Below are 26,297 nucleotides of genomic sequence, written 5' to 3' on the forward strand. Positions count from 1 at the left end.
GCTGCAATCACCATCTGCAGTGATTTTGGAGCCCAGAAAAATAAGTCAGCCATTGTTTCCACTGTTTCCACATCTATCTGCCATGAAGTGATGGGACCAGATGCCATGATCTTAGTTTTCTGAATGTTGAGCTTTAAGCCAACTTTTTCACTCTCCTCTTTCACTTTGATCAAGAGGCTCTTTAGTTCTTCTTCGCTTTCTGCCATGAGGGTGGTGTCATCTGCATATCTGAGGTTATTGATATTTCTCCCAGCAATCTTGATTCCAACTTGTGCTTCATCCAGTCCAGCATTTCTCATGATGTACTCTGCATATAAGTTAAATAAATAGGCTGACAATATACGGCCTTAACGTACTCCTTTTCCTATTTGGAAACAGTCTGTTCCATGTCCAGTTCTAACTGTTGCTTCCTGACCTGCATACAGGTTTCTCAGGAGGCAGGTAAGGTGGTCTGGTATTCCCACCTCTTTCAGAATTTTCCACAGTTTCTTGTGATCCACACAGTCAAAGGCTTTGGCATAGTCAATAAGGCAGAAATAGATGTTTTTCTGGAACTCTTTTGCTTTTTCGATGATCCAGCAGACTTTGGCAATTTGATCTCTGGTTCCTCTGCCTTTTCTAAAACCAGCTTGGACATTTGGAAGTTCACGGTTCACATACCATTGAAGCCTGGCTTGGAGAATTTTGAGCATTTCTTTACTAGTGTGTGAGATGAGTGCAATTGTGTGGTAGTTTGAGCATTCTTTGGGATTGCCTTTCTTTGGGATTGGAATGAAAACTGACCTTTTCCAGTCCTGTGGCCACTGCTGAGTTTTCCAAATTTGCTGACATTTTGAGTGCAGCACTTCCACAGCATCATCTTTTAGGATTTGAAATAGCTCAACTGGAATTCCATCACCTCCACTAGTTTTGTTTGAAGTGATACTTTCTAAGTGTACAGACATGTAAACATATAAATATATTTACACATAAACATGGGATTGCAGTGGACATTTGAGGGAATATGTGACAAGCAGGGTGGTTGAGGAACTCTTCTACTAAATCGGAAATTCCTCTCATTTCCTTCAGAAGGTGCTGACAGAAAGAAATTACCTGAAAGGAGCAGTGGAAGCCAGACACACACCTCTTCACAAATTCCTAAGTGAGTAGTTTCAGTTAGTTAAGACATAAGGCTCCTGGCAAGACCTTAAGCTATGCTACTATTTCTGAAAATCACGAACAAGCAAACAAGGGAGACTCCTCATTTGGGGGCACATTTGCTCCCTTTTCAAACCCATAGGATAGGCAGTTGTCAACACAGACTGTGCTACAAACAGGAAAATGGTTAACTAACATTCCAGTAACCAAAAAATTGAGCAACAAGAAAAGGCATCTTCTCCATTAATTACAATCTCATTTCCTCTTTCTGCACTCTATTTTTTTCAAATAGTGTAATTTCTAAATTCCCTGTCATTTCATTTAAACAAAGAAGCAGGGATATATTATGATTTTCAAGATTCCCAGTAGAATATATCAGAGAAGGCAATGGCACCCCACTCAGTACTCTTGCCTGGAAAATCCCATGGACGGAGGAGCCTGGTAGGCTGCAGTCCATGGGGTCACTAAGAATCGGACATGACTGAGCAACTTCACTTTCACTTTTCACTCTCATGCATTGGAGAAGGAAATGGCAACCCACTCCAGTGTTCTTGCCTAGAGAATCCCAGGGACAGGGGAGCCTAGTGGGCCGCCGTCTATGGGGTGGCACAGAGTCGGACACAACTGAAGCGACTTAGCAGCAGCAGCAGAATATATGATGTTTTTAAATCTTAGGGAACCCTGGCCTCCAGTTAGCTGCTCCTTATATTCTGTAAACACAAATACTCATAAGCCATCAGGAATGTCTATAACATCATATTACAATGTGTGTGTAATTCACCCTCCAAAAACACTAGCCCTTTGTGAAGAAACACCGTCTACTGTCTCTTGTTTTGCTTCTAAGAATCATCACCTTTCAGCAGGAATGAATCTTTGCTGGTAATCCACTCATTACTGCTGTGGAGTAATGAACATATCAGTTTCTATACATTTTTAGATTATATGTTTAGCTCTGAGTTGAACAAATGACACAGACATGGAGAGTCATTCAATTTTCTATCCTCATTAAAATTTAGCCTCATTTTGCCATCTTTGATATTAGCAATCATATTTTCAATAGAATTTCGAACAGCATTATTTCAATCTCAGTGCACAAATAAGTTATATAACCATTCTTGGCTGCATTATAATCTCCTTAGCTTTAATTACTGTTCCTTAGAATACTGTATTTTCCTAGTTTATGGGTTTTCAAATGTATCCCTATTTTCTATTCTAAAATAGCTCCTTCTGGTTGAGAAAGAAATGAACATGTACATATATGCCACATTCTTTAGAGACTGTGCTTTATCATTTCAATGGTCATTGTATTTAACACGTTAGGTATTGTAACATGATATTGTGCAGTCATAAAAGAAACAGAATTTTAGAAAACCACAGGGCTTAGCATAAATCAGCAAGCAGGATGTACTTAGGATCAAACATTAGAAAGTGAAACTCTAAAATAGGGATCTCATTTTGTTAAGCTCTGGGTAGCACAGAAATACTCAGTTCTATTTGGGACTCCTTCATAAAATAGGGCTTCCCTTGTTGCTCAGCTGGTGAAGAATCCACCTGCAATGCGGGAGACCTGAGTTCAATCCCTGGGTCAGGAAGGTCTCCTAAAGAAAGGACAGGCTACCCACTCCAGTATTCTTGGGCTTCCCTGGTGGCTCAGGTGGTTAAGAATCCACCTGCGATGTGGGAGATCTGGGTTCAATCCCTGGGTTGGGAAGATCCCCTGGAGAAGGGAAAGGCTAATTACTCCAGTATTCTGGCCTGGAGAATTTCATGCCATCTCTCATGGTCTTGGTAGAACCTGATTGGGAATTTATTGCACACATATAAAATACACACACACAACCCACATTATGCAATTGAAGAAACTGAGATTTAGTGGTCAAAGGACTCACCTAGAATATCTATTATTAAGTTGTAGAACTAGTGTTTGAACCCATGTTTGTCTTTCTCCAAGGCACAAGTTTATCCATCGACAGACACTTAGATTGTTTCCACATGTTGGCTATAGTGACTAATGGTGCAATGAACATGGGAGTATGGTTATCTTCAAGACAGTGACTTTTATTCCCTTTGGAGATATACTCAGAAGTGGGATTGTTGGATTATATGGCTGTTCTATTTTTAAATTTCTTGAGTTACCTCCATGTTATTTTCCATTGTGACTGTATTAGTTTACATTCTCACTCTCAGTGTAGAAGGGGACGACAGAGGATGAGATAGTCGGATGGCATCATCAACTCAATGGACATGGGTTTGAGCAAACTCTGGGAGATAGTGAAGGACAGGAAAACCTGGCATGCTGCAGTCCATGGGGTCACAAAGAGTCAGACATGACTTAGCAACCAAACAATAACAATGGTGTGATAAATCCTGATTTTAATTATCATCCCCCCATGATTAATGATGTTGAGTACTCTTTTCGCAAAGAGTCAGACACGACTGTGACTGAACTGAACCTTTTCACGTACCTGTTGGCCATTTGTATGTCTTCTTTGGAAAAAACCTCAATTCAGTTCTTCTGCCTTTTAATCTTTTTTTTTTTTTTGTCATTGAGTCATATGTGTCCCTTATATATTTTGGATTTTGTCCTCTTATCAGATACATGATTTGCAAATATTTTCTCTCCCATCCCCTTAATATAATATTGAATTCAGTTCATATTTTGTTGAGGATTTTTGCAGCTTGGCTCACTGACAGCTCCTGCTACTTTTTCACCCATGTCTCTAGTTTTTAAAAGGCTTTGATTGCTGGAGTTATGCTCTTGATGACTAGTCAAGTATCACCTCCAGTTCCCAATGACTTATTACTTTTAGCCTGACTTTGAGTCTGTAAGTGAAAGGCTACTTGTCTTATGGGACCCAAGTATAGATATCTCAAAACATCACATTAACTTGACCCAACAACTGGTCAACTCATTTCTACCCTAGGGAAACACAAGTTTCTCTATCTTTAATACAGTTCTTCATTTTTTCTTAATTATTTTCTTTCTTCCTACGAAGAGAAATACTTTTTTCTGAATACACAAATTATGCATATCTACTTAAAAATTAGAAGATGAACATTCTTCATGAATATTTGTCTGCAGCTTTAATTAAGGTAGAGTTACTGGTTGAAGTGAAATGAACTTCTTATAGGCTTTTGAAACCTGATGCCAAATCACTTTCTGGAAAAGTATTCATTTACTTTACCAGAGCAGTGCCTAAGAGCATTGACTTCACTGAATCATATCAATATCAATCACTAAATATCTTCTACATTTGATGAAAAAAACTATATATTTTTATATTTGCATTAATTTGAGCAGTCATGTGAGTGTGAATATTTTTGCATATTTATTTTATTTATATGTATTGTGCAAACTGTTCATGACATCTATTTTTAAAAATCAGGATTCAAAATTTATCTTAATCACTCACAAGAGATCATTTTATTTAAAGTAATTAAAAGTACATAGTTTTTAAAATTATATTTGTAATATGAATAAAATATAGTGTCATGTGAGTGTGAATATTTTTGCATATTTATTTTATTTATATGTATTGTGCAAACTGTTCATGACATCTATTTTTAAAAATCAGGATTCAAAATTTATCTTAATCACTCACAAGAGATCATTTTATTTAAAGTAATTAAAAGTATATAATTTTTAAAATTATATTTGTAATATGAATAAAATATAGTGTATACATATAATATTACAAATATAAGCATTGCAAATTATATGCCTTTTTCCCTCACTATTCTCCAGCCTCCAGAAAATTGAATCACTACCAATATCTTCCCTCCCTGTTGTTCTGTAAGAACTGTGAGATCCAAACTGACAAACCAAAACAGGCACTGGTGATATCAAAAGGAGGTATGCAAACAAATGCATGTGCATGGCAGAGACCCAAGTAAGCACTGGTGCACTAATGGACAGATGTTGAAAAGAAATTGTGGTAGAGTCCTAGTTTTTTTGTTTGTTTTTAGAGTCCTAGTTTTGGAAGAGATGTGGTACCTCTACACTTTGGGAAGAGGTGTGGTATACCCCTACTTTGGGAAGTGATATGGTACATGCCTACTTTGGGATGAGATATGGCACAGTCCTACTTGGAGAAGAGGTGTGATACAGTCCTACTTTGGGAAGAGATATGGTACATCCCTACTTTAAGAAGACATATGGTATATCCCTACTTTGAGAAAAGATACGCTACATCCCCACTTTGGGAAGAGGTGTGGTACATTCCTATTTTGGGAAGAGATATGGTACAGTCCTACTTTCTTCCGGGTGAGCAACCTCTATTGTAAGTGTGGGTTTTATACTTTAATCTATTGCAATTCCATTTTATCCTATGGCATAAAGTTGGCCTTCTATTTAACATCGTCACTTGTTATGTCTTCTTCCCATGTCTTCATTTCTTCACAAGGATCTTTACTGAGAAACTGAGATAGCTTATTAAATGGAGGTAAAGCATTCTGCTGCTACTGCTGCTGCTAAGTCGCTTCAGTCTTGTTCAACTCTGTGTGACCCCACAGACGGCAGCCCACCAGGCTCCCGCGTCCCTGAGATTCTCCAGGCAAGAACACTAGAGTGGGTTGCCATTTCCTTCTCCAATGCATGAGAGTGAAAAGTGAAAGTGAAGTCGCTCAGTCGTGTCCGACTCTTAACGACCCCATGGACTGTAGCCAGCCAGGCTCCTCTGTCATGGGATTTTCCAGGCAAGAGTACTGGAGTGGGTTGCCATTTCCTTCTCCAAGGTAAAGCATGAACCGTGTGCAATGACCACCTCTCACCTTTTCACTTCTACCTGCCTCTATGTTTTATCCACACATCAGTACCAACTGTAAAGTCCCTTCTCCCTTGACTATCGAGAGAATGCCCTGTTCATTATCCTTATTTTGAAATTCAAAATATCTATTTATATATAAAAGCAATTATTTTCATTCACTACAGCAATGTTCAAGTACTTAAAATTCGGTTCACTCAATTGGTAATGGAATTTTGGTTTTATCATCGTTTTGAGGGACAGTAATTAACTTTTTAAATTTTTGGTAAATCAGTCAGTTGCTTTTATTTTCAAATAATTAGTCTTAATTGAATATAAGCCACCCCAAAATCTTTGCAGCGATGTAAATAAATAAATAATTGAGGTTACTCGATCCAGTCTTAACTTCTAAATCAACTTGGAAATCACTACAAGGTTTCAACATAGGCAATTATCCCTGCCCAAATTTTCCTTAAAACCAAGACTGTATGTTTAAAACATTTCTCTGCAGACTCCTTGGAAGTGTGACTATAATCTAAAAACATATATAAGTTTGGTGCTTTGGTTAATATGATATTTAAAACAAAATATTTCAAACACTTATGTGACTTTCTGGTTCTTAGTTTTTTCCATTAAGTTCTAAAAATTCATTCTCAGCTGACTTTTATGTAATCTTAAAATCATACTCATGTAATGTAATATAGTTTACCAAAAATACATGGACTCATATTTAACCATTTTGTGATTAATTTTTAACATACTTTTTAAATCACATGAAGATGACACTGCTATCTATCAGTGTTTAATTCACACCCAACATCCTTTCTAGCTTAAATTAAATCCTTATTGGAGACATTTATTCCAACTGTAACTGTTTTCTCTAATGAACTATCAATTCATTTCCCCACACAGCATGTTCTAATTTGTGCTTGTGGTAGTTTCTAGAAACATATGGGGACCAACTGTGGTTTGTTTGGGGATCTTCTGTACAAAAACATGGTAATTGCTTTTGTTTTGCTGATTACTCTCTGAGACAGTTTCAAACCTCTTCAACTTTTTCTCTATCCATGAGGTTTTTAACTGCAAATTCTCTTCTGTTTTATCAGATGAATTTCCCATAATGAGCGTATTGGATGGGCTGGTTCATCTGTCCAGAGGTTCTATGATCTTTAGAACAGATCAACCCCTTGCATAGAATTTACAAATTGTTCCCAGATATCAGACATCATCAGGCTTGTTATTTCCATAGCGCCATAAACACAAAAGCAGAAGAGACATAAAAGGTAAGAGGCCTTTTGCAACATGAAAGAGAAAGCAAGATTGGCGCCTCCTTTGCTTGTGGTTCTTTGGGGTTTGGGGGTGGGGGTAGCAGCAAAAGATACAATAATACAAGCATCTTCCTGATTGATTAAAGTAGTGAAGTGCACTCTTCAGTTCATAAATAATGCTCTATTACTTTTCTTCAAAGACAAGTAAACCTTGACAGAATGACCTTTTCTAGGGCAGGAGTTGTTTCGGTGCCATAAATTATACTGTAAAACGAGTGGAAATGCTACTGAGAAGTGTGTGACAAAATGAGATTAAAGATAACTATACACAAAAGATTGTTGTTTTATTAATGGATTCCTGTCATTGGAATGAAAAATCCTCAGCCTTCTACTGAATGCCGAGATCACACGGAGCAGCAAATTAGGAGGGCACTTTCTACAAGGTAACTAAAAGGGTCAAAATAACAATATTCTGATTGGGGTTTTTTTCCCTCCTGTATTATACTTGCTCTTAAAGCAAATTTAGTTGTTGTCAAATAAGCTTGCACCATCCACAGTCATTAGCTCGCAAAAAGAAGGATGGAGCTGTAGGCTGGCTTGGGTATTAGGTCTTGTAGCTGCAGAGAGGTTAGAAGAAGGCTGCTCAACAGAAGCTCCGGCGGGCGGCAGCACGTTCATCAGCGTGCCTGTGCATCGCCCAGAGGAGAAAGCATGTGGGAATTCTCCAACCATTCACTCATCCGGCCAACACTCAGTCTGGCAGAGCCATCCATGTCACTTGGAAGAAAAGAAAAACCATCACCTAGTGACTGAAGCTGTAAGCGACTCTGAGCTTTTTTTTTTTTTTAATAGTACACTTGTTTCCAATTTTACCCACTAGTGAAAAAACAACTTGAAGTGATAGAAACTAGACTACGAGCACTTAAAATACAAGGAAGGATTTAAGTCTGTGTAAATTGAAAGAGATTGTGGGAATTCAAGGGTTTTCTGTAAGCTTCTACATCCTGTATAAACAGAATATAGAATTCCTTCTAATGTTATTATTGCACGTTTTACTCTTGTAATTATCTCTGCCCAGTTTTTCCTTAAAATTAAGGCTGTGTTTTTAAAGCATTTCTTTGTAGACTCTTTGGAAGTGCAATTTTAACCTAAAATACATATCTAAAGAAAACTGATCAAATGTGGAGACCACAGGGGCAAAAAGGAACAAAAAAAGGGGAAAAGAAAAAGAAGTCACAAAGTAACAGATAAAGTATTTTGAATGATAAATTTCAATAGTAAAATTCATTCAAGTCTTCGAGCCCTTTACTGTACAGCACTAGCAGACACACAATTGAGTAAAAGAAAACAGAAACAGAAATCATCCTATAGAATTAAATCTTTCACAACTTTCCCTGGAGCTTGATCTAGCAATGGGTCACTCAAATAATACTCTTGTTAGATAAAGCTTATGCTCAGCATGGCATGTTGCCATAAATCACTCCTTGTCACAAAGAAGAATAGATACACTGGCTCCTACTGCTTTGTTATTCTTTATAACTAGACACAGGGTATCAGTGTTACCTTCACTATTGGAAGAACAGAAATGGATGCTTTCATCCACCCATACCATTTTTTGGTGTCAGGAAGCCAAAAGACAAAACAATGGGATTTATGTTAGAAGGAGCATCCATCTACTTCTCACACAAACATAAAATTCTTTAGTGCATGTGGAACAGACATTATGTTTGGATAGCTATTTTGCAGGTGCTTTCTTTGTGAAAAGCAGAAAGCCATCTCCTAATCTCACAGAATGCTTATCCATTCTTTCTCCACAATGCACTCTTTACTTAGTTTAGGAAACTACCTGAGGCGATATACCATTATTCAAATTTCACACTGATCTTAGCACACATTAAACAATATATTGTCATACTGGTTTTGAGAATATACCTCACTATCTCCCTTTTGGGCTTTTCTGGTGGCTCTGTGGTAAAGAATCCGCCTGCCAACACAGGAGATGTGAATTCCATCCCTGGGTTGGGAAGATCCCCTGGAGAAGGAAACAGCAACCCACTCCAGTATTCTTGTCTGGGAAGTCCCATGAACAGAGAAGCCTAGCTGGGTATAGTCCACATGTTAGCAAAAGAGTTGGAGGCGACAGCAGCAACATTTCTTTTTTAGCAAAAAATAAAAAAGCTAAAGGGCTCCTTTTGATAGACAGCTTAGTTCAGTTCAGTTCAGTTCAGTTCATTCACTCAGTCATGTCTGACTCTGTGACCCCATGAATCATAGCATGCCAGGCCTCCCTGTCCATCACCAACTCCCGGAGTTTACTCAAACTCATGTCCATCGAGTCAGTGATGCCATCCAGCCATCTCATCCTCTGTTGTCCCCTTCTCCTCCTGCCCCCAATCCCTCCCAGCATCAGGGTCTTTTCCAATGAGTCAACTCTTCACATGAGGTGGCCAAAGTATTGGAGTTTCAGCCTCAGCATCAGTCCTTCCAATGAACACCCAGGACTTATCTCCTTTAGGATGGACTGGTTGGATCTCCTTGCAGTCCAAGGGACTCTCAAGAGTCCTCTCCAACACCACAATTCAAAAGCATCGATTCTTTGGCGCTCAGCTTTCTTCACAGTCCAACTCTCACATCCATACATGACCACTAGAAAAACCATAGCCTTGACTAGACAGACCTTTGTTGGCAAAGTAATGTCTCTGCTTCTTAATATGCTATCTAGGCTGGTCATAACTTTCCTTCCAAGGAGTAAGCGTCATTTAATTTCATAGCTGCAGTCACCATCTGCAGTGATTTTGGAGCCCAAAAAAAATAAAGTCTGCCACTGTCTCCACTGTTTCCCCATCTATTTGCATGAACTGATGGGACCAGATGCCATGATCTTAGTTTTCTGAATGTTAAGCTTTAAGCCAACTTTTTCACTCTCCTCTTTCACTTTCATCAAGAGGCTCTTTAGTTCTTCTTCGCTTTCTGCCATGAGGGTGGTGTCATCTGCATATCTGAGATTATTGATATTTCTCCCAGCAATCTTAATTCCAGCTTCTGCTTCTTCCAGCCCAGCGTTTCTCATGATGTACTCTGCATATAAGCTAAATAAGCATGGTTGACAATATACAGCCTTGACATACTCCTTTTCCTATTTGGAACCAGTCTATTGTTCCATGTCCAGTTCTAACTGTTGCTTCCTGACCTGCATACAGGTTTCTCAAGAGGCAGATCAGGTGGTTTGGTATTCCCATCTTTTTCAGAATTTTCCACAGTTTCTTGTGATCCACACAGTCAAAGGCTTTGGCACAGTCAATAAAGCAGGAATAGATGTTTTTCTGGAAATCTCTTGCTTTTTTGATGATCCAGCAGATGTTGGCAATTTGATCCCTGGTTCCTCTGCCTTTTCTTAAACCAGCTTGGACATCTGGACGTTCAAGGTTCACTTATTGCGGAAGCCTGGCTTGGAGAATTTTGAACATTAATTTGCTAGCATGTGAGATGAGTGCAATTGTGAGGTAGTTTTAGCATTCTTTGGGATTGCCTTTCTTTGGGATTGGAATGAAAACTGAGCTTTTCCAGTCCTGTGACCACTGCTGAGTTTTCCAAATTTGCTGGCCTATTGAGTGCAGCACTTTCACAGCATCATCTTTCAGGATTTGAAATAGCTCAACTGGAATTCCATCACCTCCACTAGCTTTGTTCATAGTGATGCTTTCTAAGGCCCACTTGACTTCACATTCCAGGATGTCTGCCTCTAGGTGAGTGATCACACCATCATGATTATCTGGGTCTTGAAGATCTTTTTTGTACAGTTCTTCTGTGTATTCTTGCCACCTCTTCTTAATATCTTCTGCTTCTGTTAGGTCCATACTATTTCTGTCTTTTATCGAACCCATCTTTGCATGAAATGTTCCCTTGGTATCTCTAATTTTCTTGAAGAGATCTTTAGTCTTTCCCATTCTGTTTTTTCCCTCTATTTCTTTACATTGATCACTGAGGAAGGCTTTCATATCTCTCCTTGCTATTCTTTGGAACTCTGCATTCAAATGGGAATATCTTTCCTTTTCTCCTTTGCTTTTCACTTCTCTTCTTTTCACAGCTATTTGTAAGGCTTCCTCAGATAACCATTTTGCCTTTCTTTTCCATAGGGATGGTCTTAATCCCTGTCTCCTGTACAATGTCATGAACCTCCATCCATAGTTCTTCAGGCACTCTGTCTGTCAGATCTAGTCCCTTAAGTCTATTTCTAACTTCCACTGTATAGTCATAATTTGATTTAGGTCATAGCTGAATGGTCTAGTGGGTTTCCCTACTTTCTTAATTTAAGTCTGAATTTGGCAATAAGGAGTTCATAATCTGAGTCACAGTCAGCTCCGGGTCTTGTTTTTGCTGACTGTATAGAGCTTCTCCATCTTTGGCTGCAAAGGATATAATCAATCTGATTTTGATGTTGACCATCTGGTGATGTCCATGTGTAGAGTCTTCTCTTGTGTTGTTGGAAGAGGGTGTTTGCTATGACCAGTGCATTCTGTTGGCAAAACTCTATTAGCCTTTGCCCTGCTTCATTCCATACTCTAAGGCCAAATTTGCCTGTTACTCCAGGTGTTTCTTGACTTCCTACTTTTGCATTCCAGTCCCCTATAATGAAAAGGACATCTTTTTTTGGGTGTTAGTTCTAAAAGGTCTTGTAGGTCTTCATAGAACCATTCAACTTCGGCTTCTTCAGGGTTACTGGTTGGGGCTTAGGCTTGGATTACCATGATATTGAATGGTTTGCCTTGGAAACTAACAGAGATCATTCTGTCGTTTTAGAGATTGCATCCAAGTACTGCATTTCGGACTCTCTTGTTGACCATGATTCCTACTCCGTTTCTTCTAAAGGATTCCTGCCCACAGTAGTAGATATAATGGTCATCTGAGTTAAATTCACCCATTCCAGTCCATCTTAGTTGGCTGATTCCTAGAATGTCGACATTCACTCTTGCCATCTCCTATTTGACCACTTCCAATTTGCCTTGATTCATGGACCTAACATTCCAGGTTTGCATGAAATATTGCTCTTTACAGCATCAGGCCTTGCTTCTATCACCAGTCACATCCACAACTGGGTGTTATTTTCGCTTTGGCTCCATCCCTTCATTCTTTCTGGAGTTATTACTCCACTGATCTCCAGTATCATATTGGGCACCTGCCGACCTGGGGAGTTCATCTTTCAGTGTCCTTTTTTTTTCCTTTTCATACTGTTCATGGGGTTCTCAAGGCAAGAATACTGAAGTGGTTTGCCATTCCCTTCTCCAGTGGACCACATTCTGTCAGACCTCTCCACCATGACCCGTCCATCTTGGTGACCCCACACGGCATGGCTTAGTTTCGTTGAGTTAGACAAGGCTGTGGTCCATGTGATCAGATTGGCCAGTTTTCTGTGATTGTGGTTTCAGTGATAGACAGCTTAGAAGCCCCCAAATGATCTTTTACTGCACCTGTGTGTGCCCTGTTCATTCTCCTTGAGTTACAGCAAGGTTGTGCTCAGCCTGGTCTTAGACTAGGCAGAAGTGAACTGCACATGTAAAGAATCTTCAAGATCCAAAGCAGTCTTTAAAAAGACCTGTAATCTCAGAACCAGGACAACAGCAGTGATTCCAAACATAGACATCAAACCTCTGGGCATCCGTGATCTTGGAAGCTAAAGACATGTGTTGGATGTCAAAAACTGTTTTCTTTAACAGTTAGTCAATTAACCTACCCATCTGTTTTTACCATTAAAAAACCTTAACTCTCCCATGGTTATCTTCCACACTAGAATGTAGAGAAGCTATTTATTCATCAACATTTAGTAAGCACTTCCTGGGTGCCTTCTATGAACCAGCCAGTGGGACTCAGAGCCGACAGGATTCTTCTGGGCTTCAGAATCACTCCCCAAAGTCATTCTCCTGCTTCCAATAGAGAGAAGTTAACTCATCCTCTAAACTTTTTCATGCACAGACAATTTTATGGTGCATCCAAATTCTCAATTTTTAAACCCTAAATTTGGAAAATTGGGACTAGGTTCCTAATCTCACAAAGAGGGTATCCTCCAAAAGCTTGAAAACCATGTTTTCAATCATGATTTCACATGGATGTTCATTCATATCTAATTCTTAGTATCTGAAACTCTGAGGCTAAATTTGAGTTTCATGGAATAACATTCCAATAGCAAAGTTACAGAATGCTTCAGATCTCTCTTGGAAATTGCAGCAAGTTACACAGAAACAAATTATATCTGCTTAAACATTTATACACATCTACACGCTTTTACACAATTACCTCAATTTTTGTCTTAGGGGAAATCCGACACAATGCTAGCATAAATATTGAACACGTCTAAGCTAAATTCAGATTAAGAATGGCCGCTTCATCATCATGTTCCCCAGCATTCTGAGAATAACTCGGAAAGCAAAACAGGCAGATTTTTTCACTTCTTGATAAAGACAAAGTGAGTTTCCACAAAACAAAGCGGCTCAAAGAAGAAATGCCATGTCTCTTTTCCAAGTTAGTGCTACTGCATTTGTTTCTAATACACCCTTCTAACTGATTTGACTATATAGCATCCTGTCACTACTAAAAGAAGACATAGCCAGTAAATAGCAACATAATCTCAATACCAGATACACATGTGTCTCCAACACTCCAAGAGTTCAATCTTACATTGTAACATTCAAAGACCAATGCCAAGTTCCAGATCAAGTAAAAGAAAACAACATGCTAAAATTCTTAAATTTAGTAGTATAAAATATAGGATAATAGTTTTATTAGGGATATGGAAAGTCTTTTTATGACATACAATTCAGTGGTTGCAGAGAATTATATTGGCAAATTCAACCACACTGAAATTTTAAATTCTCTAAAGACAAACCACCATCAAGAAAGTTTAAAAAAGGAGTCACAGCCTGTAAGAATACACTTTAATGTATGTAACATAAAAAGTAATATTCTTTACATGTTAAAATTCCACTTCAAATTAAACCATCAGCAAGTAGAAATAGTTAAAGGATATGAACACCAAATAAAATAGAGTAAAACCACAAAATAAAATAGCAAATGAATATAAAAATATAGATCAACTCATTGATAATCAGGAGAAGGTAAATTAAAGGAGACATTTCTACCCATCAAATTTGTAAACATGTAGAAGAATATTAGAGGAAGAAAATGGCAAGCCACTCCAGTATTCTTGCCTGAGAAATCCCATAGACAGAGGAGCCTGGTGGGCTACAGTCCGTAGTGTTGCAAAGAGTCAATACAACAGAGCATGCACACACACACACGGAAGAAAAGTAACTAATCTGACTTGGATTTAGGGAGACAATTTGGCAATCTGAGTCATGGTTGATGGGAGGAAGCTGGCTTAGACCACTTGATGAATAGTGACCATATTCACCAAGCCTCAAAAAAATCTTACAGTAGGCAGACCAGGAAACCCAGCTCAAAAAAAAAAAAAAAAACCACCACCAACAACTCAGTGACTAATCCAAAGTCATGTAAATATATTGGTATAACCTAGTTTTATACTTGGTTCTCTGACTTCTGTTTTTCCAGACCTCTAAACTTCTTCTTATAAATTAATAAGCACATATTTTTTTTCCTTTATTTGCACTGGCTGCTAAACATTAGGGATCAGTTTTTAAGTAAAATATATATGACCATATCACATGTTGCTTAAATTTTTTGAAAATTCTTTTAGCAAGTGTGATGTTAAATATTAATTTCTTTGTTTGGAAATAAAGGGCTTAGACTAAATGCTCTTTTTAAAATCATTTACATCTCCAAAATTCTATTCGTTTATGGATATTCTCAAAGCACTTGCTCTGTGCATGTGTCTTTCCCTGTTTTCCCTTTTTTTTTTTTCCAAAATGTGGTTTTTTTTGTTTTTTTGTTTTTTTTTTTTGGTCTCCCCCGCATGGCATGAGGAATCTTAGTTCCTTGACCAGAGATTGAACCTGTGCCCTCTGCAGTGGAAGCTTAGGGTCTTAACCAATGAACCCACCAGGAAAGTCCTTGTGCTCTTTTGTTCAAGCCAGATGGGCCTCTCGGTTCCACTTTGTGAAACCAAAATTTAGAGATGCCACTTCTAGGAGTTTTCAGTATGTTTTATTCTGTGTAGTGAAATTTTATTTCACTTTTATTCATAAAAGTCTTTATCTCTAGGATTTATCACTGAAATATAATTGTAAGAATCTGTTTCATTACTAAATAATATAGTGTTAAGTGCATACTATACATTTAAAAATAAAGAACCTACTACTATAAGTGCATTCACTAACTTCTGACTTGAAGTTGTTTGCAAGCTATTTCTGAAAACTTACTTACTCAAAGAGATAATTTGTGTCTGTACATTTTCCTCTAATACACAAATACAAATATTTAATATATGTCAGAAAAATGATGGTCCAAACATGATGCTATAAAATGATTCACAGACCTTTCCTTTATAAGAAGCTTCAAGAATGTGACCTTGAAAACTCAAACACCAAGGGAAAGCAGATGGGGAGGGCAGGCAGTCATGATCAATAGTAAGAAATCACCTTTGTTAACAAAAGCCACAATATGCTCATAACACATCTGCCTATATATTCCCTGATTCAGTGAAATGTATGGAGCTCTTATTCATGACTCTACCCAGGATATAAGATGTAAATAGATTAATGTGATGTACTAGGTCCAATCACAGATTATTTAACATGATGAGAAAAATTATTTCACCTGAAGATTTGAGCAGGGTGTGCAAGAGAAGATGATCTTTGGGCAGGAGATCAATAAACACATGGAAGAGTGTCATGTATTTCCTCTGCACTTTTTTTTTTTACTGTCGAGGATAGAGAGGCATTAGAGCATTGACTGAAGGGCCCAAGTTTAACTCTGGTTCAGAAGAAGTCAAGTAATTTGTAAGATTCCCAGCCCTTTCTCAGGAAATTCTGATTCAACAGATCTAGAATGAGATCCAAGAATTCGTATTTTTTTCAAAGTTTCCCAAGTGACATCTGAAGTTCATGGTCTATTAGCATAATAAACTGGGTAGAAGGTGGAAATGGGAAAAAATGCTGTGAAAATGCTACAGGTGTGGTTTGTGAAGATATTTTCTCTGGTGACTCAGACATGTTTGCAATGCAGGAGACCTGAGTTTCATCCCTGGGTTGGGAAGATCCCCTGGAGGAGGACATGGCACTCCAGTATTCTTACCTTGAGACTCCTCACAGACAGAGTAACCTGGCGTGTTACAGCCCATGGAACCTCAAACAGGGACACAACTGAGTGACTAAGCATACAGCGTGTAGTACAGCTTTAAAGAAATAGACCCAGACCCAGATTGGCTGAGTTCATATTCTGTCTCCATATTTTACTAGCTATAATAGTGTAGACAAAAAAAATTAAAACTCTTTGTGCCACATTTTCCTTCTTTGTAAATTCAGGGTAAAAGAGAGTACCTCTCTCTCTGGAGTATGAACAAAATACTGAGTTAGCATATGGACAGCTCATAGAACAGGTCCCAGCATGAGTCAAGTGAAAAGCAACATCTGCCACTTTCTTTATTATTCTTGTTTATTTTTACATATACCAATATGAGGTCATATTGAAAAGTGAAAACAGAAAACTTCCTCTTGCTGTTTTTCTCATGAGCCTTCCAGCTTTCTGGTAAACCTGACTTCTGACACTGTTCCTTTTCTTTGCAGAATAATGAACATCCCTTTCATCTATTCTTCGTCTATCTGTCTAGACCCACCATACTGAAAAATATTATACCTTTACCAAGCTTACCTTTTTTCCTCCCACTTTTAGATCACCTGATCCTCCGTAAACCTGTGCAGTTTTCCCACTCCCAACATTTCCTTGGTCAGAACTGTTTATATAAGACGGATGAACACTTCCTCTGGGCAAATCTATTTTTTTTTTCACTGTGTCAATCACATCCTCATGAACTTCCCTGGTGGCTCAGATGGTAAAGCATCTGCCTGCAATGTGGGAGACCTGGGTTCGATCCCTGGGTCAGGAAGATCCCCTGCAGGAGGGCACGGCAACCCACTCCAGTACTCTTGCCTAGAAAATTCCATGGACGGAGGAGCCTGGTAGACTCCAGTCCATGGGGTCGCAAAGAGTCAGACATGACTGAGCAACTTCACTTTCACTTAATCACATCCTCCTCAAAATTCTACAGTCATTTCAAAGTAATAGAAAAGAATTTCAAACACGGATTACATTTACAAGTGCTATTAAAACCCTAAACAATGTCAAAATCTCTGTAATCCGGTGTTCAGTGCATAATCTAAATTGAGGAGTAGGCACTTGGCAATTTTATAGTTTCATCCAAAGGTTTTTATTTTCTCTTTGTCAAGGTGCCACATTTTGGTTGAGGAATGTGTATGAAAAAGCAAGTGATTAAACTATACTACAAAGCTAATTTTGATTAATATATATGTGTGTTTGCACATATATAAATACTATAAGTAAAATGTACATTTTGTGTATTATATATAATACATATTGTATATATATAAATCATGTTATTAAATATCAGAAAAAAAATTAATTGAGGAGCACGTATGCAGGTTGGCAAACAGAAGGTAGATAAGTGTACCAGACATAGAAGATAGCATTCACAAAACCTAGTGATGGGTATGAGTCAGAAGACCAAGAAATGAAGTAAGGAAACCAGTTTGTGAGAAGAAAAAAGCCACTGAGACTGGAATATTAGAAGAGACAAGACTGTAGAATTACATCAATTTGACAAGGCTGGAACTATGCTTCACAAAATCACTGTCTTCTATATTTTCAAGTTAGAGTTGACCAAAAGAGAATTTGCATAATATCCGGAAGGTGGATATGAATCAATAGCCACCACCCTCTGATGGTCATTAAGGTCAGAGATGACAAGAGCAGAGAGATGCCTCGAGTCCTAACTTACCTCCACCCTGCCTCCAGCTCTTCTTTATACCTATCCGTTCTGCTATCCAACTACAGCTTCACACCCCTCATGGCTTTACTCCAACAAGGATACGTCTGATACCAAGAGGGCTACTGAGGGACTTCTCTCATGCTCCAGCTCACCTTTCAGACTCTCACTTACGAGATAATTGCACCACTGTTTAGGTCTTATTCCTAAAATGACAACCTCATCTAACATACACACAATGATCTTACTTTCCTGCTTGACACTGACTGACCCAGATTTGAGAATTCAGCCTGGATCTCATTGAAAATAATTGAACATTAGGATTCTCATGCAAGAAGAGACATTGGAAATGTGGTCTTAAGGAAGATGAATTAAACAGTGGTTTTCATCCTGATTCCATCCTGGATTGTGAGTCAGCAACTGAAAGCAAGAGTAGGACCAGATGAGTGTTGTAGTAATATAAGTGGGAGCTAAGTTAGAATTAAAGAAATGATCATTAAGTCTTCAAAGTCTTTGGCAGTTGTTCCCTTTTTTCAGAGCCTTCATGCTGCCATGCAGTCCTGAGCACACAGTAGAAATCTATTGAAAGTTTACAGTATTTGAAAATGAGTGACATCCATAAAACTGAGTTGTACTTTTCATTTATTAGTATATATTAAAATGAAGGAAACACTTCCTGATTTCCATTGAAATATAAGATCCATAAGGCTGTGGAAGTGGGTGATTTGCCTTTCTACAACTATATTTTCAGTGCCTAGAACAATGTTCAGCACATATCAATGTCAAAATGTATATATATATAATGTATGTTAATGGATAAGGTAGTGATTGATGTCAGTAGACATCACAAACCTTTATTTAAATACATAAAATAGAGGGTTCAGTAAGTTGAACTGTTCATTTCCAAAATCAGAGTATACACAGAGTGCTACACAACCACATGTGCTGTGCTTAATTGCTCAGTCGTGTCCGACTCTCTGGGACCCCATGGACTCTAGACCCCCAGGTTTCTCGGTCCACAGGGATTCTCCAGCCAAGAATACTGGAGTAGGTTGCCATGCTTTCCATGGATCTTTCCAATCCAGGGATTGAACCCAGGTCTCCCACACTGTGGGCAAATTCTTTACCATCTGGGCCACCAGGGAAGTGCAAGAATACTGGAGTGGGTTGCCTATCCCTTCTCCAGGGCATCTTCCCGACTCAGCAATCCAACCGCCTGCACTGCGGGTGGATTCTTTACCAGTTGAGCTACTAGGGAAGCCCACACAACTTCATTAACATCTCCAAATGTTTAATCTATCAGTTAAACTTAGCTTAGAATTTCAGAGTGGAAAATCTAATAGAAAATGACTAGATGGAAAGTTTATGGTTTTAGTCTAAAATATATATATGTATATGTTTAATATACTCTGTCACAGGACTCTTCACTGTTGTTGCTTTTTTTTTTTTCCACAGGCAAAAATTGATATTGAGGGTTTTTTCCACCATTCAGGAAAATCATTTTTTGGCTATAAATATTAATGGGTTTAGTAATAAATTACACACTTGAATGGCATTTTATTACTTAAAACTAAAATATTAAAAACCTTATTTTAAATGCACAGAGAAATCATGTAATTTAAATCACCTTAGACTTGGAAATGGACTGCAAACCAATGCTTAGAAAGAAAAGTATAATTCCTAAAATATGTATTTTGGTAATGGGCCAATGTATTCCATGGACTCATCTAGAAAGAAAGTGGATAAGTCCTCCAGTCTGGTATATTTTTCAGCAGATAAGCAAATTCTTTTTATTTTCTTCCCCAGGCCATTCTTTAAAATTAATAACATAAGCACTGAAGTTAGAATTAATAAAGACTAATTTTTCTGACTCAAAGTAAAATTTTCTACTTTCTGAAAATGTGTTTACTAACAATGTTATAAGGCAACACTGTAACCTTCTCAAAAGTAAATCCTACACATTGGCCACATGAAACATATATTCAAAAGTGTCTCTAATACTTCATTCAGAAAATTTGGAATTTAAGCTTGTCATAAATTTATTTCTCAACTATATAACAGATGAATTCCTCAGAATAATTTTATCTGATCATTTTAGGGGTAGAAATCATAATTTTATTCAGGATCAATCACTACATTCTCAATCAATATTTATCAGGACCAGAGCATAGGATACTGTTCATGCCTTAAATAGTTTTGTCTGAAATTCCTTAATTCTAGTTACAAAAATACTAAACATGTAGTTTGTGTTAAGATACTTAGTGTAGTATTAAGTTAGCCCACTGTTATATAAGATGAAATGGGTTTTAAATTTAGCTTTTAAATCTTTCTCAGTTCACTAATCAGAGTTATTTTCATGTCACTTCCCCATAAAGAACTTTCAGTGACTCCACATTACACACAAAATAAAATCTAGTTCCTTTCACTTAATAGGTAAGGATGTCTCTAATCCACCCATTTTATTTTTCAGCCTGATTCTCATTGTTCTTGAACTGACCACTACATACCAGCCACATAACACCTTCTACTATGTCTGACCATGTCTGAAATCTACATGCCTAAGGTGTCCGTTCATCACAAAAGGGACAACTGGAAAATGCTCCTTTCCCCTCAAAACCTCCTCCCATTCTTGAAGGCTACACCAAATGCTTGCCCTTACAAAATGTTCCCATCCTTCCTTTACTGTCCACTCCCTTCATAGTTGATACCTCTTTGCCATTTTATATTAGAGTTTCTTATATTTACAACCACCTTGGTTTCTAGGCTGTGAGGCTGTGGTGAAGAGGGATCTTGTCTTATCCATATTTGTGTTTGTCATATAAATAGATGTTTCCCATTAAGGCTTATAAGTTGAATTGAACTGAACTGAATAGAATTAAATCAAATTGAACTGAAACTGGGAGCCAGGGTAGTGGCAGAGATGGGAATATGACATCAGATCAATTCAATCACAAATCAATTAGCAATTACATTTCTGGGCCAAAAGGAGATCTGAGATCTCTATTAGTCAATATTTGGTCTGTCAGTTCAGTCTCTCAGTTGTGTCCGACCCTTAGGAAACCCCATGGACTGCAGCATGCCAGGCTGCCCTGTCCATCACCAACGCACAGAGCTTACTCAAACTCATGTCTATTGAGCTGGTGATGCCATCCAACCATCTCATCCTCTGTCGCCCCCTTCTCCTCCCACCTTCAATCTTTCCCAGCATCAGGGTCTTTACCAATGAGTAAGTTCTTCGCATCCGGTGGCCAAAGTATTGGAGTTTCAGCTTTAGCATCAGTACTTCCAATGAATATTCAGAACTGATTTCCTTAGGATTGACTCGTTGGATCTCCTTACAGTCCAAGGAACTCTCAAGAGTCTTCTTGAAGAATGTTGGAGATACATAAAAAAGAAAACACCTTAAAGAATTCTCTCAATAATGCCTCAAATTATCTCATTGGAGGAAGGAAGAAGAGAGCTACATTTTACTGTGCAATTTATACACAGAGTCATTTAATTTTCAAAGCTACCATTTAAAGAAGGTATTTCACTTAATGAAAAAGTGAAGCCCAAAGTCACACAGTGGTTATGGGTGATGAAACAAAAGTGCAAGCTCACATCTGTCAAGTCCCAGGGTGTGTGCTCTCACAACCAAATAAATTATTATCTACCATTTAAAAAATGTCATTAGGTGGAGAATTGACCCATATCCCTAGAAGTAACAAAGTAACATTTTTTGTTTTCAATTTTTCTCTGTGAGCATAAACACTTCTCTTCTAACATTAGATTATTCTGTATAAGTCACATGGTTCAATACTGTTTTACTTGATACACTTGTCACTTTGCATATTATTCTAACACTCACCTATAAGTTTTATGCTATTGTATTCCAATTATGTATTAACCATAATAAATACTATAAATTTTGTATTGTTTGACTTTTAGGTAGTTTTATACCTTTTACCATTATATATAACCCTTGGGCCTAGACACTCTTGTGCATCTCTGATTGTTCATTTGGTTTTAAAATTTCAACTTTAATGGAAAGGGAAAAGAAAGGCATGGAGAAATTAAGCTGTACCTGATTTCACACTTCTGAAAAGTGGACTCCAGCCTTCAGTACAAACCATCTAAAACAGGGTTTCTCAGCCTGGATCACTATTAACACTTTGGACCGGATCATCTTTTGCTGTGGAGGACTTGCCTGTGTACTGTAAGATGCTTAACAGTATTCCTGACCTTTATTCCTAGATGTCAGTAGTAGCCTCCATCCATGTATTTATGACAATCAAAAATGTCTTTGGATGCCCATCCTGTCCTGGAGGTGGCAGAGTGGGGGAGGAGACCTCTCCCCCATTGAAAATCACTGTATTTATTTTAACTGACTTAGTTCCATTGTAGCCATCAACATTATACACACTTGACTTTGGAAGAGGAAGGGAAAAATCAACATATAAACATACCTCTTTTTCAAAAACTGGTGGAGGTTCATAAGAAAGCAACAAATATTGTGCATTATATAAAACTATCAAAATACTCAACTTGAAGGAAATGCAGCCAGCATTCCTGAACACCCAAATGATATCCAAAAATGTACAGGAAATAAGCACCAGCTTTGGGCCCAAGAGGACAAAGCTGAAGGTATAAAAGACAGTCTTTTAATAGCCTGCAATATAAGACACTTCTCAGTAACTCATTGAAAAATGAAGATAAAACCTTGAATAGAGACAGATTGATATGTAAAGAGAAAGAAGGAGTGGAGGTTAATGAATTATTTCTAAATCAATATAATGTAATAAAATTCTCTCTTCTGTGAAAATGAGAAATTTGCATTTATGCCCAGTGAAATATAGATGAACAGTGATTGTGCTTATTACACCTGTCACAGAGAAAAAAATCAGGGCACATTATCTACTAGTTACATTTCTTCAAAACTGATTAACCTTAATACATTTTTCCCTTCACTGATCTTACAGAGTTTACTGAATATAGCATGTCTTGATTAAAATTGCCCACATCTTAATTCAAGTCACCCCTTTCTTTAACTTGTATATCTTAGATCAATTCTTTAAATTAACCATTTAACTAATGGGAATAATGTATTTCCTTAGTCATGGGATATTTAAAAACTCAAACAGAGAGTTTCCAAAATGATCTGATTTTATCATTAAGAAAAGTAAAAACACCTAATTATCCATTTTTCAGTCCACAGTTTATAAAGAAATTGAAACCTCTTGCCTTTTCATTAGGGTCAGACCTATTACTATTGTGGCCAAAACCACACAACAGAAATAGGTGGGAATTCTTTTTCATTATGGACTTCCCTTGGCTTGATTCATGGACCTAAATTGATTCATGGACCTAACATTCCAGGTTCCTATGCAGTATTGTTCTTTACAGCATCAGACTTTAAACAACTGGTTGTCTGAGGAGGCCTTACAAATAGCTGTGAAGAGAAGAGAGGCAAAAGGCAAAGGAGAAAAGGAAAGATATACAGAGTTTGAATGTAAAGTTCCAAAGAATAGCAAGGAGAGATAAGAAAGCCTTCCTCGGTGATCAGTGCAAACAAATAGAGGAAAACAATAGAATGGGAAAGACAAGAGATCCCTTCAAGAAAATTAGAGAAACCAAGGGAACATTTCATGCAAAGATGGGCACAATGAAGGACAGAAAGAGTATGGACCCAGCAGAAGCAGAAGATATTAAGAAGAGGTGGCAAAAATTACAGAACAACTATACAAAAAAGATCTTCATGACCCAGATAACCACATGGTATGATCACTCACCTAGAACCAGACATCCTGGAATGTGAAGTCAAGTGGGCCTTAGGAAACATCACTACAAACAAAGCAACTGGATGGAATTCCAGTTGAGCTATTTCAAATCCTAAAAGATGATGCTGTGAAAGTGCTGCACTCAACAGGCCATCAAATTTGGAAAACTCAGCAGTGGCCACAGGACTGGAAAAGGTTAGTTTTCATTCCAATCCCAAAGAAAAGCAATGCCAAAGAATGCTAAAAACTACCTCACAATTGCACTCATCTCACATGCTAGCAAATTAATGCTCAAAATTCTCCAAGCCAGGCTTCACCAGTATGTGAACCGTGAACTTCCAGATGCTCAAGCTGGATTCAGAAAAGGCAGAGAAACCACAGTTCAAATTGCCAACATATGTTGGATCATTGAAAAAGCAGGACAGTTCCAGAAAAACATCTACTTCTGCTTTATTGACTATGCCAAAGCCTTTGACTGTGTGGATCACAACAAACTGTGGAAAATTCTTCAAGAGATGGGAATATCAGACCACCTGACCTTTCTCCTGAGAAATCTGTATGCAGGTCAAGAAGCAACAGTTAGAACCGGACATGGAAAAACAGACTGGTTCCAAATCGGGAAAGGAGTACATTAAGGCTATATATTGTCACCCTGTTTATTTAACTTATATGCAGAGTACATCATGCAAAATGCCAGTTGAATGAAGCACAAGCTGGAATCAAGATTGCTGGAAGAAATATCAATAACCTCGGAATGCAGATGACAGCACACTTATGGCAGAAAGTGAAGAAGAATCAGAGTCTCTTGATGAAAGTGAAAGAGGAGAGTGAAAAAGTTGGCTTAAAACTCAACATTTAGAAAACTAAGATCATGGCATCTGGTCCCATCACTTCATGACAAATAGGTGGGGAAACAATGGAAACAGTGAGAGGCTTTATTTTGGGGGGCTCCTAATGGTGACTGCAGTCATGAGAAGAAACTTGCTCCTTGGAAGGAAAGCTATGACCAACCTAAGGAGCATATTAAAAAGCAGAGACATTACTTTGCCAACATAGGTCCATCTAGTCAAGGTTATGATTTTTCCAGGAATCTTGTATGGATGTGAGAGTTGGACTATAAAGAAAGCTGAGTGCTGAAGAATTGATGCTTATGAACTGTGTTGGAGAAGCCTCTTGAGAGTCCCCTGGACTGCAAGGAGATCCAACCAGTCAATCCTAAAGGAAATAAGTACTGATTATTCATTGAAGGATTGATGCTGAAACTTAAACTCCAATACTTTGGCCACTTGATGTGAAGAACTGACTCATTTGAAAAGACCCTGCAGCTGGGAAAGATTGAAGGCAGCAGGAGAAGGGGATGACAGAGGATGAGATGGTTGAATAGCATCACTAACTCGATGGACATGAGTTTGAGCAAGCTCCGTGTGTTGATGATGGACAGGGAAGCCTGGCATGCTGCAATCCATGGGGTCGCAAATAGTTGGATACAACTGAGTGACTAAAATGAACTGAACTCCCTGTGACTCAGCAGTAAAGAATCCACTTGCCAGTACAGCAGACAGGAGTTCTAAACCCTGGGTCCGGAAGATCCCCTGGAGAAGAAAATGGCAACCGATTCCAGTTTTCTTCCCCCCCCCCCCCCCCCATTTATTTGTATTAGCTGGAGGCTAATTACTTTACAGTATTGTAGTCGTTTTTGCCATACATTGACATGAATCAGCAATGGATTTACATGTGTTCCCCATCCCGATCCCCCCTCCCGCCTCCCTCCCCATCCCATCCCTCTCGGTCTTCCCAGTGCACCAGCCCTGAGCACTTGTCTCATGCATCCAACCTGGGCTGGTGATCTGTTTCACCCTTGATAGTATACTTGTTTCAATGCTGTTCTCTCAGAACATCCCACCCTCGCTTTCTCCCACAGAGTCTAGAAGTCTGTTCCGTACATCAGTGTCTCTATTTCTGTTTTGCATATAGGGTTGTCGTTACCATCTTTTTAAATTCCATATATATGCGTTAGTATACTGTATTGCTGTTTATCTTTCTGGGTTACTTCACTCTGTATAATGGGCTCGAGTTTCATCCATCTCATTAGAACTGATTCAAATGAATTCTTTTTAATGGCTGAGTAATATTCCATAGTGTATATGTACCACAGTTTCCTTATCCATTCATCTGCTGATGGGCATCTAGGTTGCTTCCATGTCCTGGCTATTATAAACAGTTCTGCGATGAACATTGGGGTGCACCTGTCTCTTCAAGCATCTGGTTCTCTCAGTGTGTAGCCCAGGAGTGGATTGCTGGGTCATATGGCAGTTCTACATTTCAGCTTTTTAAGGATCCTCCACACTGTTCCATCAGTGGCTGTACTATGTTGCATCCCACCAACAAGTGTAAAGGGTTGCCCTTTTCTCCCACACCCTTCTCCAGCATTTATTGCTTGTAGACTTTTGAATAGCAGCCATTCTGACTGGCGTGTAATGGT

The sequence above is a fragment of the Cervus canadensis genome, chromosome 12 (assembly GCF_019320065.1).
Source record: "Cervus canadensis isolate Bull #8, Minnesota chromosome 12, ASM1932006v1, whole genome shotgun sequence".
Taxonomy (NCBI): domain Eukaryota; kingdom Metazoa; phylum Chordata; class Mammalia; order Artiodactyla; family Cervidae; genus Cervus; species Cervus canadensis.